Source organism: Mus musculus, chromosome 1, assembly GCF_000001635.26.
Source record: "Mus musculus strain C57BL/6J chromosome 1, GRCm38.p6 C57BL/6J".
Classification (NCBI taxonomy): Eukaryota; Metazoa; Chordata; class Mammalia; order Rodentia; family Muridae; genus Mus; species Mus musculus.
Genome location: NC_000067.6, coordinates 158,986,514 through 159,008,617, shown reverse-complemented (window position 1 = coordinate 159,008,617; position 22,104 = coordinate 158,986,514). Strand labels below are relative to the sequence as shown.

At 41.6% G+C, this 22,104-nt stretch overlaps 1 long non-coding RNA gene across 1 annotated transcript in view; it reads left to right on the top strand.

Moving 5' to 3' along the window:
* Positions 1-20,430, top strand: part of Gm39687 — a 54,091-nt gene extending 33,661 nt beyond the window's left edge. The window contains exons 2-3 of the long non-coding RNA XR_865667.1: positions 19,370-19,478; positions 20,313-20,430. This is a non-coding gene — a long non-coding RNA (predicted gene, 39687). The remainder of the gene's footprint in view (positions 1-19,369; positions 19,479-20,312) is intronic.
* The last annotated feature ends 1,674 nt before the right edge of the window (positions 20,431-22,104 follow it).

The following is a 22,104-nucleotide window of genomic DNA, read 5'->3' as shown; positions in this document are numbered from 1 at the left end:
GCCACCCATGGGCAGGTGGTCCTGATTTGAGTGGGAAAGCTGGGACTAAGTGCTGGAGAGATGATCCGAGGTTAAGAGCATTGGTGGCTCTTCCAGAAGACTCTGTTCAATTCCCAGAACCCACATACTGGCTCTCTGTTTCTAAATACAGTTCCAGGGGATCTGTTATACTCTTTTGACCTCTATGGGCAACAATCATTCCATGGGGGTGCACAGACATACATGTATGAGAAATAGACAAATACATAAAATAGAAAAATAGTTTAGAAAGGGAGTGAAAGCCAGCTGAGTATGAGCAGGAAAGCAAGGCAGTGTTCCTATGTGGTCTCTGCTTCAGCTCCTCCTTGTCTGCAATGATGTCCTGTGACATGGTAGCAACAGAATCAGTCCTTTCTTCTCCCAAGTTGCTATGGGTCATGGTGCTTATCACAGCAATTGATAGCAAACTAAGACAGGAGCTCTTCCCATATTCTCTGAATTAAAAAATCCTTATGAATTTGATCCTTTTTTGAAGGGTAGCTCACCTCTGGCCCCTTTCAATTCTAAACTTGTCTTGCTTTTTGGTGAAGATACAAAGCCAAAGGTAATCTATTTATTTTGTTAAATGAGACCCTGGCTATTATGACTAAGGCTGCTATGAACATAGCTGAGCAAATGTCCCTGTGGTACAGTGGGGCATCTTTGGGGGTATATGCTTGGGAGTGGTATAGATGGGTCTTGAGGTGGAACTATTTCTAGTGTTCTGAGAAACTATCAAATTGATTTCCAACGTTGTTGTACAAGTTTGTATTCCTACCAGCAATGGAGGAGTATTCCCCTTGCCCCACATCCCTGCCAGCATATGCTGTCATTTGAGTTTTTGATCTTAGCCATTTTGATGGGTGGACGATGGAATCTCAGGGTGGTTTTGATTTGCATTTCCCTGATGACTGTGGACTTTGAACATTTCTTTAAGTGTTTCTTGGCCATTTGAGATTCTTTTGGTGAGAATATTCTGTTTAGCTCTTACCCCCTTTTTAATTGGGTTACTTGGGCTGTTATTGTTTAATTTCTTGAGTTCTTCATTAATTTTGGATATGGTATTGTGGTGGTTTGAATATGCTTGGCTTAGGGAGTGGCACTACTAGGAGGTGTGGCTTTGTTAGAGAAAGTGTGTCATTGTGGGGGTGTTCTTTATGACCCTTCTCCTCGCTTTCTGGAAGCCATTCTTCTCCTGAGAGATGTAGATCTCTCAGCTCCTCCAGTGCCATGCCTGCCTAGATGCTGTCATGTACCCTCCTTGACGATAATGGACTGATTCTCTGAACCTGTAAACTAGCTCCAATTAAATGCTGTCCCTTGTAAGAGTTGCATTGGTCATGTCTCTTCACAGCAATGAAACCCTAACTAAGACAGGCATGTACTCACATATAAGTGTATATTAGCAATAAAATACAGGATATCCTTACTACACGCCACGGACCCAAAGAAGCTAAAAAAAAGAAAGAAGGCCCAATCAAGGATGCTTTAATATCACTTAGAAGGGGGAGTAAAATGGTTGTAGGAGACAGATGGAGAGAGGGAACTGGGTAGTAGAAGGGATGGTGAGGGGAATTGAGAGAGTTCAGAATCAGGTGTGGGAGGGACAGGGGAGATGGCCAGATGGCCTTGAGAATGAATAGAAATCTGCAGCTGACAGAGGTGGGGGTGTGGAGGCCATCTGGAGGACATGCCAGAAACCTGGGAGAGGTGAGGCTCCCAAGAATCAATGAGGGTGACCTTAGCTGAGACTCACAGTAATGGGGACATGGAGTCTGAAGAGGCCACCACCTGTAATCAGGCAGGAACCCCTGAGGATCAATAGGGTTTGCAACCTACCCACCAAACTTTTGACCTGCAATTTGTCCTACCTACAAGAAATGGAGGGACAGGGGATGGAGCAGAGACTGAGGGAGTAGCCAAGCAATGACCAGCCTAACAGGAGACCTATCCCCAGGACAGGTGCCAAATCCTAACACTATTAATGATTTTCTCTTATACTTGCAGACAGGAGTCTAGCATGGCTGTCCTCTGAGAGGCTCCACCCAGCAACTGACTCAGGTAGATGCAGAGACCCACAGCCAAACATTGGGTAGAGCTTGAGGACTCTTGTGAAAGAGAAGGACTGTGGACCCAGAGGGTTATAGGAACCCCACAGAGTTGGTTAACCTGGACCCTTGAGGATCTCAGAGACTGAACCACCCAGCAGGAAGCATGCTCAGGCTGGACTTAGGCCCTCGCACATATGTAGAAAATATACAGCTTGGTCTTCAGGTGGGTCCCGAACAACTGGAGCAGTAGCTATCCCTAAAGCTGTTGTCTATCTGTGAAATCAGTTCTCCTAACTCAGCTGTCTTATTTGGCACTGCAGAGACTTAATGTGCCAGGTTGGAAGGATATGGGGGGGGGGCTCCACTTTCTCAGAGGAGAAGGGAGGAAGAATCGGGAAGGGGCTGTGGGGGGCTGGGAAGGGGCACAGCCATTGGGATGTAAAGTGAATAAAAGAGAGAGGGAGAGGCAGAGGGTGAGAGAAACATTTCTTATACCTAAGGAGGTAAGCAGATTTCTATTAACTACTGAGGCTTAATCCAAAGGTCTACATCTAAATAAACATAGGACTCTCTAATATAGGTTTCTTTACTCTAATTGTTAGTTTTTATTTCTCTTAGGAGACACAATGAATTGAAAGAAAGATGATTTATTGTAAGAGTAACCACTCTTTGGATTGAAGGGTCAGTCTATGAGATAGTACGTGACATTGATACAGTAGCCAGCAACCTGAAGCTAGACAGGCCTAGGGGAAAACTGCTACTCCAATGTTGCTAAAGGAACATAGCAACAGAATGACTCCTAACGACACAGTGTTATTCCCATAGACCAGAACATTGTTCAATCCTCATCAGACAAACGTCTTACAGTAAATAAGAATTAACACAGAGACCCACACGTGGACGATGTGCAGAGAGTGAGAGACTTTGAAGAACTCGGTCCTAAATGGGATGTCTTCATCAAACTTCTCCCTTCAAGGCTCAGGGACCTACGTGGAAGAAGACAGAGAAAGATCATAAGAGCCAGAGGGTATGGATGACTCCAAGGGAACTGTATCTCCAGACAATCTCTCTGACCATCAGCCACATGTCAGAACACATATCCCTGTGGCTTCATAGCTCACTCATGGCTCTCCTTCCAGCCTCCTGGTAATGGATGGAGGTAATCAAAGAACACGTTGTAGACCTACCCTCTTGGCTGCATGGGATGTGGGTTACATAAGGTTTCATGGCACTTGTGCTGGAGATGAGTGTGGTGGGAGAGATGCTGTTGGCCCTGGTAGTGACTGTAGAGCAAGAACTTGATGAGGCCAGCTCTGCCTCCCTGCTACTCATACTACTTCCAAGTGTGCACAGATGAGGCATTCTCCAGCTCTAAGAAAATACCTGAAGAAAAAGTGGTTTTGTGGCTACTTCTGCTTTCAGGACTATGGGTCATTTGTTGGCATGGTGATCCATCACTGGTTCTTTTTCTTTCTTTCTTTCTTTTCTTTTCCTCCCAAGTTTTTCAAGATGGCTGCTTACCTTTTTTAACCTCCGTGTGCCATCCACGTTACCTCTCCTTCCCTCCCCCACCTCCTTGCCTCTCTACCCCCCAAGGTATTTTTCCAGACTTTTGCCATCTGTGCCATGTTTATTTAGTTTCTTCTCTAAGTACTTCCTTTGATGTCAGGAAAAGTAATGCCAACGGCCTGGAGCAATTCCAAACCTAGATGCCCAGGGACTGGCTAAATGATCTCAACAATATTCCTTCACACATATTCTCGAAACTTTTCCTTTTTTCTTATTTTGCAAGCGGGCATGCAACACAGGCCAGAAAATAAAGACATGACTTAAGATCAGTCTTACTCAGAGACTGCCTGTTTGTAAGGCACAACTCAGGTGCCCCAGGGCCCCTGCTGCTGTTGGTGCCCCTTGTCTTGGAAGGCACAAGAACTCCCGCCCCCCCCCCCCCTCCAGCAACTTGGAATGACTAGGACTGCCAATCACAATCTCAAGTAAAAGAATTGATATTTTATTTTTTCTTTGAATCTGAGACTGTCTCAATTCAGGAATTAGGGGTATTTGTAAAGTTTCAGAAATATTTGCATGTTACAAAAAGACACAGTAAATCTTGGTAAGCCATATAACGTATTCAACAGGACAAGGACCTATAAGAAATATAGTAAGATCCATAAAAAGACAAAATATTGAAAATTAAAAGGGACTACAAAAGCGCATCAATGTATTACCTGCGAATCCTGGTTTATCGACCCGGATCAAGAGACTGGCATCAGTATTTTAAAATCTAGTGGGGGCTTGGGATGTAGCTCACTGGTAGAACACATGGGTTTGAGCCTCAACAGCAAAACAAAAACTAGTCTAGATGTAGGATATCTAGAGAACCCTTGAGTATACATTTACCTTTTTTGGGTAAGTTAATAATAAAACAAGACAACTTCTCTAAATTAGTGAATGCAGATTCACCTCTTGAAAAATATGTTTACCCTTAGATAGTGTGGAAGAAAGAGGCTTAAGATAAAGGAATAGAGAGTTCCAGGAAGTGGCTTTGTGGTCTTGAAAAAGCCATTTACAGTTTTTGGATCTTCATTTCTTTATAAACTGTATGAGTTTAAAAATTACACTGCTCTCTATTAGAGACATGCATTTCACGGGGTTCTTAAAGGCTGGCATTGCACTGGCATAGAAAGTGGGTTAAGAGCAAACTCTGAAACTTGTAGAGTTTTAGAGAGTGTGTTCCTTTTCCCTCCCTTTCCTTTCTCTTGCCTCTTTCATACATTTGTACTGGCTTCCAACTGCAAGACTCAGATCTCTGACCACATGCAAATCGTATTAGGCCTAATATCTCAGGCTACTTTGGTGGTTCATAAAGAACAACCAAAGTTTTAGCTCTGTCTACATGAGGCCTCTAGACCAAACTGGAACTAAATGTTCTAATTTGTGTTGAATTGTTTGCCAAGTAAATATGAAGTTCTCTCGGTATAAACAGGAGTATAGACACCCTATCCAGTTCTTAGCAGCGGGCAGGTAAGCAGTTCCAACTTGGATTCCGCCTACTTCCAGGAGCTATGCATTAATCTTAATGTAAGAGTCCCACTTTCTCCTATGGGGTGTTCAGTGGCTTTCACTGTGTTGTATCAAAGGTGAAGGGTGCATAATGCCCTCTACAAAGGTAAGATCTGAGAAAAGGCCGTCTGGACACTAGGATGATTAGAATATTCTCCTGTCATAAAGAAGGCTACAATCCCAGAATTATCATCAGAGTCAATCAATGTTTATTGAAACCTATCCCAGCAACAGCACCAATGGTTTCTGGGAGTGCTGTTTGCACATTGCAAGGTTGACCACAATGTCTAGATTTTCAATTAAATTTCTCAAGAAAATGGACTATTGCTTAATCTTTGTATGTAGAGTAACTAAGCTTTTATGAGACCCTCTTATAATGATGTGCTAAGGTCATCAGTCATAGCAATGATCGTCATTTATATCTGACTCTTGATGAGAGAATCTGGCTGTCAGTGTTTTTAATCTCCAAATCTTTTGCCAGTGAAGTATGACTAGCACATAGGTCAGTTAAAATGTACAAATATAAAGTCAAATTGAATAGAGTTTACTACCTTGCAATGGAACTCATGTTGGGCAGAGTTGGCTCCTGGTACATTTGGTCCCTGGCTGATGGCTGTTCATCATGGTAGCAAATCTATATCTTAGGAACTGGGCTCCCTGGACAGGTCCTGTTGTAACACTGCTTAGAGCTCCAGATCTGGCCTGACATTTTGGCAGCAAAGCTAAAGAAAAGCTGTCTCTCACTCTGAGGTTTTTCAGTCCATAAAGCAGCAGCAATTTGGTTGTGGAAGACCCCGGCAGAAACAACAAGAGAAAATTGAAAACACATAAGCACATTTGCTGGGTTTAATAGCCCTGCTCCTTCTCTCTACCTCCGGTACCTTAGGCATAAATTGCTGACCTCTATTTAATTTTCTGAACTGCAAGAATTATGGCCCCAAAGTTCAGTGAATTGGAAGAGGTAAGCTTTTATGCCTCTGAGCCAGCTTCCCCATCAGCATTAAGTCTACAAATAAAAGCAACATTTCTATTTATACTTCCTGGGGTTTGTGTATTAGGGAAACCAAGCACGTCCCTGTATGTCTGCGAAGGTGGCTGTATGGTCAAATCTGTGCCCAGGTAATGTGACGGAAGCCTTCCAATCTGGGCCAGAGGAAACAACCAAAGCAGATGGACAAGAGATATTAAAAAACAACACACGCAATTTCACTTGGGAAAGGGCACCTGCTCAAACAATGTTTGTTTGATTCTCCTTCTGTTCGCGGGTGACAAATGTGTACTAGAGGAAGTCTTATGTGCATAGCCTAGCTACTCACTTCTAATCAGGGCAGGATGCTGAAAGGACATCCAGCGTCCTCCACCCACATGGCAATAGATGCACACAGCAGCATCACCCACCTCATTCCAGATGCAGCATGTACCATTGTAGTCATTCAGTTCCATGAATATCCCTACTCACAACTGGACTGGAAACTTCTCTGCCATGCGAGCATCCCCCCAAGAGAATGTGTGTGTGTGTGTGTGTGTGTGTGTGTTGACAACCCTGTAGATGGTTCAGGATGATAAGAAGTTCATGCTACACTCCTTACTGTTATGACCTTACTTGGTTCTCCCCCGGCCCATCCTTTGACCTGCGTTTGCTTTCTCCGGACATCCAACCTTCTGCTCTTCCTGTCAAAACTCCTGTATTCTCCTCAACCTTTTGTGTACATGTCCTACAAATAAAATTTCAATATGGTACAGGTAAACCTACACTTGTCACTCTCTCCTAGGATCAGGTTTGCATGTCTTCGGGGAAATATTTTCAGGAAATATCGCTTAGGTCCAAAGATATGAGTCAGATGATGAGGACTTTATGTCCTTTGGCAGACTGCTACAATGGGCCATGGTTCATCTTGAAATAATCCCTGTGGCTCTGTTCAGAGCCTCTGCTTGGCACAGGGCTAGGTCATCACAAACAGCATCCTAACACATTTTGTCAAAGCTGAGCTGGAGGCATCTGACTCCACAGTCAACTGTGGAGGGGATGCTGACACGAGTGCTGTGTTTCTTTAAATTACTCCTCTTAGAGTAATTTGATAGTCAACTGTGACTCCGTTGCCTTTTTGCCTTTTTTTTTTTTTTTTTTGAGCCAATGACCAGAGAAAAGTGAAGCCATTTTGCATTCTCTGGCACACCACTTTTGAAGCCAAGTATATACTTCCATCAACATTTGTCACTTACAATTTTCTCCTAAGGGTCCTCTGCCTTTAGCTACTGGAGCCTGTCTGAAACTTGAACGTACCCATTGTTTAACTGTCTTGTTAAAAATGAAGAGTGTGATGCCAGCTGATGCTGATGGTACTGGTGTGAGGTCCATACCTGGTACAGAAAGCATCCAGCCTTGAGCTACCTAACATAGCATACAGCATTTGCATGTGGCTTCTGAGCTTGGAAATACAGATACTACCAGTATATGCTTTCTAAAAGTGAAAAACAACAACAACAACAACAACAACAACAACAACAACAACAAACCATCAGATTCTGCCAAACAAGTAAATAAAAATTAATATACAAAGTGTCTCATGAATAATTCAACAATACTAATTTACATTTTGAAATGGTCAAATCATAAGATAAAAAATTGGGCCATATAAAATTCTAATCATATATTCTAGCACTTAAATCTAGTATTAAGATTTATTTTACCTGTTTCTTTTTGCCTTTGTTTTAAACATGAAAACAGAAAATTTCAAGTTACTTGTAGGACATGGCTTACACTACATTTCTATGGGATAACTTTGATCTAAAAGGCTCTGTGTACAAAGGCAGCAGAGAAGAATAGCATTTTCCAGGGTTATCCTGAGCTCTGGGACACCTTGCCATCTTCCCTGAAGCCCCAGGCTTTGATGCTCCTGGGATCCCTGCCTATTTCCTTAGACCCTGATCCTGGAACACAGGCCAACAGCTTAGTTCTCAGTCTTCTCTGAAGGCAGAATACCTGTTCACTTCCACTGTTGATCTCTCCCACAAACTTGATGATCCACAGCCTCTCAACAGTCTCATCTACACAGCAGCTCAGAGATGCCAAGGTTGGAAGAAACACTGGGATGCTGCCTAGAGCTAGGAAGAAACATGATGAGATTATCGGGTCTTCTGTAGATAAGAGAAAAAGGTTAGAAGCCAAACCTCACACGTAAGAGATGGTTGATGATTTAAACAGAGAGTGAGTTTACCCTGAGAAGAGCATCATTTTACTGGGGAATATTAAGTTCAGGCAAGCAAAGAGGTACACCCTTGGGAGAATCAGAGCTCCCACCTCATGGCTAGCCATGCTGAACTGGTAAACCGAGTCTTGTGAAAATTTGTTATAGGGAGGTGATTTAATCACAAACATATCAATATATGGTATCAGGAGCATTGGGAGGGAAGCAAAGATGCTTAGCAAATAATTAGGGTGGGCAACGGTGTGTTCTGAGACTGGATTAAAGAAAGTGTTGATAATTGTTGAAAATCATTGATAATTGTTCAATATCTTACTAAATTGGGTACAAGAAGATCCTGACTGTTCTTTATCATGTCTCTTATGATCCAGTCTCCACTGAGAATCAGAAGGAGATTGAAAGAGAGCCTGGAGTGTGCAGAGGAATTAGTAAGCTAGGCACCAAATAGAGATGTATGTGCAGAAAGGTATATAAGAATATAAGATAATGAATAACAACATGTGTCAGGAGTGACTAGAAGTGAAAAAGGCATGGCCTCTTCCATTTTCCTCCACACTCCTGACTAAACCGTGTGGGTAACAGTTGTGACTCAGATAGGCACCTTCAACTATGAGACAGAAGTACGGAGTGAGGTTGTAGATCAACAAGAGAGAAGGAACAAGATCCTAAAGGCTGGGGAGACATCTCAATCTGTGAAGTGTTAGCTTTACAAACACGGAGACATGAGAACAATCCCTAGATCTCACGTAGAGATGCTGGCTGGGTAGCTTGCTTCTATTCCCAGGACTGATATGGTACAGACAGGTGGTCCCTGAGTCTGGCCAACCTGTCTAACCTAGTTGGTAAGCTCTGGGCCAAAGAAGATTGTCTCAAAGGATATTAATGGTTCCTGAAGATGATAGTTGAGGTTGTCTGTCATCTGTGCCCCCCATGGATGTTCATGTTCACCTGATACACACACACACACACACACACACACACACACACACACACACACACACACACGTGCACGCATGCACACACACGCACCAATTTTTCTAGATTTTTGATTCAATTTTCATAAGGGGTAAACTAAAAAATTTCAACCTGGCTTCATTTACTCCTCTTAATTTCTCTCCATTTACAATCAAACTACTTGTAGGATGCAGACAGCAAGCAAACAACCTGAGGACAGAAACCTGGTGATCTAAAGAGGTACAGGGGCTCAGATTGGGTTTCTTTTAAGAGCAAGCTTTTACAGGGAGACTGGGGGAGAGTACCAGTTATGAAAGAGAGGATATAGCATCTATGAGAATGTATTAGAATGGTCTGGATTTTAATACCAGCTATCATGTACCAACCCATGGCTTGGACAGTGTTTATGCTATTTCTCAGGGTTCTCTCATATGTCGTTGAAAGCTAGCTTATGCCTTTTGGATTTTTTCAATGCAAACATGCAATATAATGCTGCTGCAATAGAGAACTTGCCACAGTACGTGGCAATGAGTAAATGGATCCTGTTAATATTTGAAAGCAAAGGCAGGAAGCCCTGGGGACACATTCCTTCTCACACCTTTGATTATGACAGGGTCTCCCATAAATGCTTTGTTAGGGGCTCATACCTAAAAATCCCTGTGAGAACACAGAAGGCTAGATTTAGAGATGATGGGAGAATTTTCCACTAATTAAACTAATTAACAATTCACTGTGACTGTGTGTGAGGTTACACTGTCACAGTGTCACTACCTACAAGAAAAAAAGAAAGCATCATTAACAACAATCTGTCAGAAAAAAGAAAGCAAAACTTTCTGAAGGATTGCTCACTTGGTCTCCTGCTTTCTTTTCTGTCTCTGGGAAAATACTAGACAGAGAAGACATTTCAGTGTGAATAGCTAGGTAAAGCCGGAGTAACACTTTTTTTGTGTTCTCTATAAAATGATGATTATAATCATAAGAATGATAGTAAAGACACTCATAATGGCATTCTCCATTTTTAACTGATACAATGATGCTACTAACAAAATACAAGACTTTCACATCGAGCAAGTCCTAAGTATATTAATGGTATAGATTGTGAAGCTCATTGATTTATGGAAGATCTGACTAGGGTGATCTTGGCTTGACCAGTTTATGTTGCTGTGGTTTGCAGTAAGTTCTCACAGCAACCCTGATCCGGATGAGATGTGCTAACTTACCGGAGGTTTCATCAGTATTGGATAATCCAGAAGGCCCTCAGCCATGGTGATGGAATCACTCATTATTCCTAGTTCTTGTCCCATAGTAAATTAACCTAGGCATGTTTTCAAGGCTGGGGCACAGGACCAAAAAAAGGTACAAACCTGTAAATGTTTTCAGTCAATAGATAACTAACAAGCAACAGGACAGCATTTATACATGCACATTGTTAGACACTGTTCATGCCATATGTTTACTTCATCCAAAACCCTGCAAGAGAGTGATAGTAACCACCCTGATTTCATAGATAATGACAGAGACTTAGCAGGAGCAAATGTTTAAGAAAAGTGTGTGTGTGTATGTATGTGGTGTGTGTGTGTGTGTGTGTGTGTGTGTGTGTGTGTATGTGGTAACTTGGGTTCCTTTCTTTCTTTGAATATAACAAAGATATTTTATTTTATTTTTTTATTAGGATGTATTCACTGTGCACAAAGCGATGGGTACACAATGCCATGTGTCTCAAGTATCTCATGGACTTTGATCACATTTACCTATTATGTTACTGCTTCCTAATCTCCTTCCTCTTCATTCTTTTCCTCTTCCCACATAGTCCCCATTCTGCTTTCATATCATATATTTATGCATGCTCATGCTAGAATAGCAATAAAGGCCCATTTAGAAGAATTCATTCTGGACAAGATAATAAACTCTCCGGCCTGAATGGAGACCCAACATTCCAGTTGGGAAGAGTCAAGCACTTAGAGAAGGGTAACACCTTTCAGAAGGTGTGCTCACTTCAAACCATGCCAAAGAGGTAGAAGAAGAATTGGTCCTTTAGTGAGAATCTGTACTTTTCCTCTTGAGCACTCCTGCCTTTATTGCAGTGGCTTACTGGACCCCAGCCATGCAGCTTGCAAAGTCTATGTGCTTTGCTGAATTATTCAAAGTATAGTTTCTCCGTGTTTACTTCTATCTTCTTTTCCCTAACCATACTTTCCTTAATTCTCAGTATTTCTCCAGCATTTATTCTTCCTTTCCTTTTGCTTAAAGCTCCTCTACAGCCGTGTGGTTGGTAGTCAGTCATGAGTCTGACCTCCATGCCACCCACTCTCCTCCTTCAGACAGCACCATGCCTCTTACAGCATACCTCCTGTGGGCTGTTTTCTTTTTAAAGTCTAATAAAATTGTCCTTAAACTTCCTTTTGAGCCCATCCTTAAGTTATAAATAAAAATATTAATGAGATGAAGATCCCTAAGAAGAGAACTTGATTTCTCCTGTATCACCCGATGATCATGAAGGGACTGCCCAAATTATAGCAATGTGTACAAATCTAGATGTTACAGATGAGAAAAAGCATACAGTGTTTTTCTGAGAGTTTGTTTGGTTTGCTTGCAAGGTTAGTTGCATTTGTTTTCCTGCACATGACATAATTCCATATTCTTAAGAACATGAACAATAATGAATGCATTCTCTAAAGACAGTATAACATTGATACAAAAACAGGACAAAAATAGGAGAAAGAAAACTAGATCTATTACACTGGTTATCACAGATACAAAACTCTAAACAAACTAACCATACTTTGCAAACTGAATTCCAGGTCACGTTAGAAATATCTTTCATTAATTTTCCCAGAACCAGGAAAACAAAACAAAACAAAACAAAACAAAACAAAACATTCCTCCCCCGGAAGCAAGAATGGTTACTATAAAGGAAACTGGTGACAACAGGAGGAGATTGTAGGGAGAGAGCAATAGTGTTGGTAGGAGCTAAATTAGTGTAGCAGTTATAGATATGAGAGTGGAAGCATCTCAAAAACAAACTAAAATACAACTATTATATTTTCTAGCTATGTCACTCCTGGGCATATGCCCAAAAGACTCTAAACACTAGGAGGGTAATTGCATATCATATTTATAGATGCTTTATTCAAAGAGCAAGGAAATGAAATGGCCTAGATGTTCATTAATAGATGAATGGGTAACAAACATTCAATATGTAACAATAGAATTTATTTACCAATAAAGAAAAATTAACTTAGGAAATTGGCAGGAAGATGCTTAGAACTGGAAAACATACTAAGTGCTGCATCCCATGTTCCTAGAGGCAAATATCAGATATTCTCTGTGACAAGCAGGTTCTAGCTTCTAAATGCTAAGTGGATGTATCTAGGTAGGTATAATTTGTAGATAAAGGCCAGAAAACTAGAAAGAGGCCCATGAGACAGAAAAGGAAAAAAAGGAAGAAAACCTTTAAAAAACAGGCACGGGAAGACAATAGAACCATGAGATAGATATTAAAACAGAAGTGAGGACACTGGAGGCCGAAGATTATCTCTGGCAAAGGGGTCAGGCAAGCAGATCAGAGGGAGGAAGGGGAAGAGAACAGACCAAAGCAAAGCAGGCTTAAATGCCATGTGGAATTAAAATAATTTAAAAATGATCTCTTTTATAAGTGCATATAACTCCATAGTATATATATATATATTCTTTATCCATTTATGTTCTGACAAGCACACAGAATTTACCTGTAATTTGCTACTCTGAGCATTGTAAAAAGCATGAATGTCAAGTGGCTATGTATATTCATAGGAATGATATATCTAGATCATATGATAGTTCTCTTGGTAGTTTTAGTTTCTGAGGAAATTCCATGCTGATTTCTATAGCAGCTGTATTTGTGTACATTCCCCAAAGCAGTATACCAATTCCTTATCTCTCTTCATAGTGACAAAGATTTTGTCCTATTGTAGCATTTTTAAAGAATGATACCCATCTGACAATGGTGAGCTGAAGCCTCCAAGTCCTTGATTGAATATTTTCACCATATATTTATTGCCAATTTCTGCTTATATTTGAAAAGTGACTGGTGATTTAATTTGACTTTTTGTTGATTGGGCTATTTGAGATCTGAGTGTTTAGTTTGTTGAGTTAAAAAGCCAACGCATTATAGATATTGATTCCCTGAAGATGTACAGTTGGCAAAGGTTTGGTCCTGCTGTAGGATGATGAGTTCCTGTGCCGTGCAGAAGCTTTTAAATCTCACACAACCCTACGTTTTAGTTCTTGCTATTATTTTCTGAGCCTTTGGAGTGCTTTTTAGAAGGAAAAGGCCTATGGCTACACCTTGGCCTATTTTCTCTCTGTTTTCCTTTGACAGTTTCACACTACATTGTTTCACATCAAGGGCTTTGATCCATCTTGAATTAAATTATTAACAGGGCACTAGGCATCTACTTCCATCCCTATGTACATAATAACCAGTTTTCCTAGAATCTTGTGGTGTAGAGTGTCTCTTCTGTAAAGTTGTCTCTCCCCTACCACAAACCAATGGGATAGCTATAGATTTGTGGACTTTTCTGTTTTCTATTTTATCCCATTGATCTACATGTCTGTTTTTGTGCTACTAACAAGAGTGTTTTTGATCCTAAATTCTAAAATATAACCTGAAATTAGATACTGTAGTACTTTCAACGTGGTTGTTCTTCCTCAGAATCACTTTGGCTATTTGGGGGCCTTTTTTGAACTTTTATAGGAAATTTAAAATGGGGGATTTTGATGGAAATTGTGCTTAATCTGAGATCATGTTAAGATAACCATTGACACGATATTAATTCTGTCAATCTATGAACATAGGATGTCTCTCTATCTCTGACTGTCTTCTGCTTTAAAGTTTTCATTGTATAGGATTTCCCCTCTCTCTCTCTTTTTTTTTTTTACTTCCTTAATTAATTTCAGGTATCCCACTCCCCTGCTCATAGGCTATGTGAATGGGATTGTTTATCCTATTTCTTTCTTTCAATGTTCAGTGTAAGTGATAATAAAAACCACTCATTTTATATATTGATTTTTGTCTCATGCTTCTTTGCTGGAAGTATTGATCAGAACTAAGTTTTCTAGCAGAATCTTGGTGTCTTTTGAACACAGTATCATATCATTTGTGAGGCCCCATTTGTGGGGCCCACTCTCCTAGATGCTACAGCCAGGGAGGGCCTAGATCAGCTCTCCCACTCTCATAAGCCTAGGGCCAGCTTTCATGACTGCTGGAGGTGGTGAAGAGCACGGAGCAAGAGAGAGCATCACCTCCCCACCCCACGGAGAAGTGGAGAGGGGAGCACTCCCATACTCCTCCCTCGTGGCCAGCTTAAGTGCTCCCTTGATACCAGGGCCAGCTCAACTGTGCAGGGCAGGGCCTGCTCTCCAGAGTGCTGCCCCTGGTTAGCCAGTCTACCTCTTAAAATATTATTTTTGTATTTTTTGAAATTAAAGTGTAATATAATTTCCCCCTTCCCTTCCATTTCCTTTCTTTCATGCCTCTCATGCACTCTCTCCTTGCTCTCTCTCAAGTTCATGACCTCTTTTTCTTCAGTTATTGTTACACACACATACATGCAATATATATATATACATATACATATATATATATATACTATAAATTATAATATAATATCCATAGTGCATGTATAAATATAAATACAACCTGCTCAGGTTTTTTTTTAACTTATTCAGTTTATATCTCACTCACTGTTCTTCTCCTTGTCACACCCTCCCACAACCCTTCTTCCCATCCATTCCTCTTCTTCTCCTCTGAGTGGGTGGGGATCCCCCTGGGTGTCCCTTCCCCTAGTACATCAAGTCCTGCTCAATCTTAATGTTACTTGAATATATAGGATTTCAGGGTTTACCATTTGGTGTTGGATAACCAACTGAGGGGGGGTCTTCCTTGGAAAAGACCATTTCTCCTTTTCTTAGCATTCCTTAGTTGCCTGTAGTTCTTTGAGAGAATGAATACATGTGCTGAAGGTAAGACAATGGATGACAAGAACTGGAGAGGACAGGTAAAAGTGGTGGCACATTTATAAAACATAATCATGCATGATCCGATCTAAAAGTAATGGAAATTAGTAACACGAAATAGTAAATAAACTTCAAACTTCCAACTACTACAACTTCTGCGAGTATTTTGTTCTTCCTTTTCTGAAATGAAAATAAGTTCTCCTATTAGTTGTTTTTGGCAGCAAACTAGACAGATAGACAAGCTTCTTATCTCTCTTGAGTTCAACTGCCCAGTCCAGAATACTTTTCTTAGAATACATCTTCCCTCTGTAATTGAATTCCTGAGTAGTAATGAGATTCCTCTCTGCTCAAAACAGTGATGCCCTCCTACACAGCGCCATTCCAGCCAGCTCCTGGGTCCGGCATGTGCCAGGTGGTCAAGCTTTATACCCAGGGATTTCAATTTCCGAGGGTCTAAAGGTACCACTTCCCAGCTTGCAGTTAGTTTCCAAGTTGGCCATTCACATCTTACTAGGGCTCATGAGGGCTGCTTTTCTACCAGTACCCCACTGTCTGTGCCTGTGTATGCTTGTGCTCAGACCAGTCAAGTCCTGTGTGTGTGTGTGTGTGTGTGTGTTTCTTCATTGTCTGTTTGGTCAAAGTAGGAAGAATCTTTGGTGTTTGCAGATACAATACTGCCCATGTTCTCTTCTCTTCCAAGCTAAGCTGTTTGATTGAGGCATTTCTCTCAGCATTGATTCTCTGGTTTGTCCCAGCTTAGTAGGTAAAGTGGTACAGCCTTAACTGGGCCCTCTTCTCCAGTACCTGCTGCACATAGCATACAGATCTGCCCCATACATTTTGGTATTTCAATGTTTTCTTCTGGATCTTTTCCTCTTCTCTACTGTTTGCAGCCCCGAGTCAGATGATGGTGGTTTTCCTTCTCTTACTGATTTGTTCTCTGCCCTATCTGGGCTCTGCTATTTCCTTTGGATATGCAATGTCCAATAGTTCTGAATTTCACCACATTTATCCAATTGTTTAGTGTGCCCTACCTAGCCTTGTCCATGTTCCTCCATACCCTTTTCAGCAGTCTGAAAATAAGATGACTTATTTTTCTCAGCTCCATGGAGACATAAGAGAGCTCTTTTGACTGCTTCACTACCATTTGAGAATCAGTTCCAACATGGTTTTGCTTATGCCCATGCCTCTACTCTCCACAAAACACTGTTTGCATGCACAATCCCAGTGAAGAGGCACAGATATATTCATTGGAGGTTTTGTCTTAAAGAGATATTTCTGTACAGGTTTCTGGGTGTAGGCAGTAACAATGGTAAGCACATTGTAGAAACAATTGAATTGTTCCTTAGCACTGAATGTTGGGTATGGATTCCTTCTTCTCTCTAGTACTGTCTTACTGAGTCCCCACTGGCTACTTCTTTCATCTGTTTATTCTCAAAGGTGACAGACATGTGAACTTATGTGTTGTCATCAGTATGGTACCTCTGCATCTTCTGTCACTGGTTTCCTTGGGACTTAAGTGACTCTCTAGTCATTTCATCTGCCATACATTTTAAGTGAGTAACTTGAGTACAGGAGGAGCTCAATAAACCCCTACTCTGCTTTATTTAAAAACTCCTTCCTATCTATTAGACACAGCAGATATTGATATACTGATAGATAATGCCTTTCACCTCATCTATGTATAAAGTTATTTGTCTCATGTTTAAAAAGCAATCTGTTGGCATTTCACTAACAAGACAAAGAGGAGATACTGGTGTGTGTGTGTGTGTGTGTGTGTGTGTTCACTCATACATAAAGCTTTTTTCTTGGACACCAATATATCAATGAACAAAATTAATCTGGGAAAGATGTAAGCACTTCATTCCCTTTAAGTGTGGAAGAAACTGTTCTCCAATTTCTCAGCAAAAGTCCATCTGAGATGACTTAACCAAGAGTTCCCCCTGCCTCTTTCTGCCACTGCATGTCTGAAAACCTGGCCTACCTGCCTAGTAAGCAGACACATCTTAGATGAGGTGTCTTTGGTTGTTAGTGCCATGATAGCTGAGACTTTAATCTTGTAATAACCCATAATTCAATCTGGCTCTTCCTGCCTTTTAGCCTCTGGCTGGAACCGTCTGACTCTTTGACTTCTTCCTAACCGTGTCTAAATAACTCCAAGTGCTATGAGCCCTTTTTGAATTCCATGGCAAATCCAACACTTCTCCAGAACCTGATGCCTGCTTGCCTTCCTCGCTTCCTCTCTCCCCATTATTTCTCCCACCTTCTTTCCTTCTCCCTGAAGCTTTGACAGTAACTTGCCTCAGTTCTTCATACTCTCCATCTCAACTTAGTGACTCAAAGTGTCCCAGACCTCGATTGAGTCTCAATGCTTCTCACCTTCCCCTCCTTCCACTCATGCGGGCCAGATCAGCAGGAGTGATGTTCCTCCCACCCCGTGTGATCTCTCCCACCTACTATTTAGAGTCAGAAGAAGCTTAGAGCCTGTTATGCACATGGCATTGGCCTGTGAATAAGTGTCCGCAAGTGTGAGCAGGACTTTTCATTCACCATCTTATTCAGTCCTCTCCACAGCCTGTGAAGCCAAGTAAGTCTTACCTTAGGCAGTGAAGACATTTGTCCAAGGTCAGGTCACATGACAGTAAATGACTAGCCAGGCTTTCGTTGCCTCTCCCACATCGAGGCCTGTGTCCTAACACACATTTCTTTCTGAAGCCAAAGCCATGCGCATTTCCTTCTGAACAAATCCCAGTGAGGTCCCTCAGAGATGAGACACCAGAGGAAGCTTACAGCCTCTCCTGTTTCTTCTCGTGGATCTCTTTGCCTTGCTCAGTATTACCCCTTGTGCTTTGCCACCCATGGTGGCCCAGATTTCCTCTGGAGAATCCACACGCAGAGAGTCTCTTTCCAAAATCCTTTAACCACAGCACTGGACAACTTTTCACTAGCTCCAGCCACCTATAAACCTTGCTGCCAGCTCTTCATTCACGGGTCTTTGAAAGGCAGACTCATACAAGAGGCCAGCTGAGATTCTGGTTCTAAAAGTCTCACAGTCTGTGTGGTTTTTTTTCTTTCTTTTTTTTTCTTGACCTCACAGGTTTAAAAAACTTTGGTAAAATTATGACTGTGGACTTAACCTTTATGGATTATCCCTCAGATTCTTGAGGCCACTTCAGTCTTTTCTGAGTCCCTTTCCTTTCACCCCATGCTAATGGTTTGGCTGGCCCCCAGGCTCATTTACTGGTGAACACAACTGGGATTCAAGTTTACCAGGTGTCCAGCAAAGGTCTTTCTTAGCCCTTCCGGAAAAGCTTCTCACCAAATGCTCCCATTTCCAATGTGCCGGTGCTGTTTCTACCAGGCAGGTGAAGACCCTTTGGATCTTGGAATCTATAGGATTTGTGTTACTTTAGTTGTCTGTCTGTTGTGGTTTGTGTCGAGTGCAGGGCATCAGTGGGGCTCAGAGCACCGTGGGGCAACCAAGTGGCAATGAGGCTGCTGGTGTGAGCTAAAGATAAAATGAAGCACAGTAAAGCTCAGGTCATGATGGCCTGCTCTTCAGCAGAACAGATCTCTGACATATGGACTCAAGTTCTGTAAATGTTTATGTAGCTTCTGTTTGTTGCCCAAGCTCTGTACTGGGCTTTAAGGACAAAAAGATGAATGAGAACGTTCCATGTACTCAAACAGCTCATAGTCATATATAAGGAAGATCTCTGGGAAGAGAGGGCTCCATAATGAAAGTTATGACTCTAATTGAGTTTATCTTAATGTGTATGGATGGCACACTTTGGGCTCATAGTTAGGTTTGTGTACTGGGAAGTGAGTGTTGCTACTTGCCACTGTAACAATGAGAGATGTTGAATATCAGATCATCTGCCTGCCAATATATCGGGCTTATTTCTGTTCCACTGTCAGGAGTCAGAGGCTGTGCAGGAAGTCACAGAACCCTTTGGATGTGGCCATGTTTTCTTTCAGGTTAGGTCTTGGTTAAGCCTGATTCTAGAAGGAGAAATGAAGAACAGATAGCCATTTGGTATTCAAATAATTGGTTTTGTTTTTTTTTTTTGTCTCTTATAGGTCTGTTGGAGCGCTGTGTGGAGTGTTCCATGGTCTATATGTTTGCTCTCAGATTTTAGTCTGTTGGAAAGGCTCCAGGCCCTTCAACAGGAAGATGAGTCAAGGAGAGGTGATTTGCTTCTCTTTAAAAGTGTTTTTTTTTTTTCCTGAGAAGCCCCTTGGTCTTGCAAACTTTATATGCCCCAGTACAGGGGAACGCCAGGGCCAAGAAGTGGGAGTGGGTGGGTAGGGGAGCAAGGTGGGGGGAGGGTATAGGGGACTTTCAGAATAGCACTTGAAATGTAAATGAAGAAAATATCTAATACATACAAAATTGGAAAAAGTTTAAAAAATGCTTTTTCCCTATAAGAAGATTTTCTCTGGTTCCATAACTGAACTTTCTGGGAATACATAGATACTAATAGTCTCTACTGTAGGCTGGCTTGCAGGGTCACAGGAAAGACATCACAATAAATATAGAGAACCCCAAAGCAATGTAGCTTATTTCTCTTATCCTTGGTTGCCTTCCAGATGTTGAATTTAAGTCCATATTTCTGAAGATAGCACATACATTGGACATAGGATATTCAAGCTGGTTCAAACCTAAAAAACTCATTCTCCTACAATACCATTTTCAGTACTGGAAAATGCTATGCAAGCTGCCAAGGACAGAAAGCAATCAATAGCCCTAGCCGGCTGGGATGTCTAGGAACTACAGTAATGACCAGCATGGCAACATATTCTTAAAGATTCAATATTGGCATTCATATGTTGGTAACCAACAGCTGCCTAATTGGATTAAAACCAGCCCAAGAGGAGGGAAAAGATGCCTGGTACTAAAAACACAGTCAACTGCCAGTGGCTAGTGAGGCCATGGATCTTAGAAGACAAGCCACCATTGAGACTTTTCCAAATGATTTGTAATTCCTAACTGCATTCTAAATACTTATTCTTTTACAAATAGATGAAGTATAAATATTACCCCGCATCAAAGAAGCTCTTCTCAGCAGCAGATGGAGATCATCAATGAAAGGCACAGCTGGCTAGAATGTAGAGAACAGCTGAGTATGAGGCTGTCCATGTCGGGTGCAAACAACACCTAAGGTTCGTGGAACATCATGGGGTAAAAAGGTGAAAAGATTGTGAGTGTCAGAGGACAAGGATGTCTGCTGCCATATTGTATCTTCTAGAAAAGACAGGGAAGCTACATCCATGAATCCTCAACAGGAAAATATCAATAGATACACTAATGCAGATAGGAGAAACCTCATAAGGCCTTACCCTTAGACAAAGAGCTATAGGAAATTAACAACTTCTGAAAGAGCAAGAATTAATTATTCTTTTCCAGAAATAGTCCTTATTGGTTGTCTAATGTTGCATGGTGAGCCCTGAAAGCATATATAGATAAGCAACACTAAATAGACTGAGTAGGCTGTTCTTAAATATTTGTGTGTTTATATGTATATGTCATCATAGTAATGAATAGAAATGGAACAAATAAGCAAAGCCCATGGTTTTGTGAGGGAGTTGGGTTTGGGTGAAGGCTTGGAAGGGGTTGATAGACAGAAAGGGAGCAAGAAAATGATGTAATTATATTTTAATTTTAAAAAATGAAAAAAGGAAAAATTGAACAACACCATCAGCCTGTTCAAAAGCAGTCTGTCTGGGAAGTCTCACTCTCTGCATGGAGTGTTTGTTGCTTTGTTCTTGGCATCTGGTGGTATTTCATTCAAAGCAGTAACAACATTTTACAGTCCACTCATGCCCCTACATTCCTCCCTAACATGTGCATGATGCAGTTGGAGGAGGTTTTGTATGTCCCTGCTCCTACTTTCCTAGACTGCACTATTTATTTCCTGGGAGAGGAGGAAGGTCAAGATTAGACCCTGCTCTTCACTAAAGACCTGGTTGAGAGGCCAAGATATAAGACAGTGGTGAAGATTAGCTCAGCACATGCTCAGAGCTCAGAACCAGATGGCTGCAGCAGCTGACTCACTCAGGTCAGGCCAAGGGAAGTGGTAACCCCTTCAGCAGAGCATAATATCCGAGTTACATGGAAAACACCTGTATCCAGCAGCAACCACTACAACCACGGCTTCTAAGGTCTTTCTGCCTTAGCTTAAGAAACTGCTCAGAGCCTGTGTTAACCATGGCTCTTTTTTTGTTTGTTTTGTTTTGTTTTGTTTTGTTTTTTGTTTTTCGAGACAGGGTTTCTCTGTGTAGCCCTGGCTGTCCTGGAACTCACTCTGTAGACCAGGCTGGCCTAGAACTCAGAAATCTGCCTGCCTCTGCCTCCCGAGTGCTGGGATTAAAGGCGTGTGCCACCATGCCCAGCTGCAGCCATGGCTCTTTTAACTGTCATTTTCCAGTGATAATATGAAATCACCTACTTAGTATGGGGGCTAACATGATTTGAGTTTTGACAGTACTAATTTATTTCTGTTCTAGTTAGTGTTACTATTGCTGTGGTGAAACACCATGACCATAAGCAAGTTGGGAAGGAAAGGGTTTATTTGGCTTACACTCCAACACCTCTATTCATCATCAAAGGAAGTCAGGCCAAGAACTCAAACAGGGCAGAGGCCTGAAGGCAGGAACTGATGTAGTGGCTATGGAGGGATGCTGCTTACTGGCTCACTCCTCATGGCTTTCTCGGCCTGCTTTCTTATAGAACCCAAGATCACAATGGGCTAGACCCTCTCCAATCAATTACTAATTAAAAAAAATGATTTGCATGCTTGCTCATGGCCTGATTC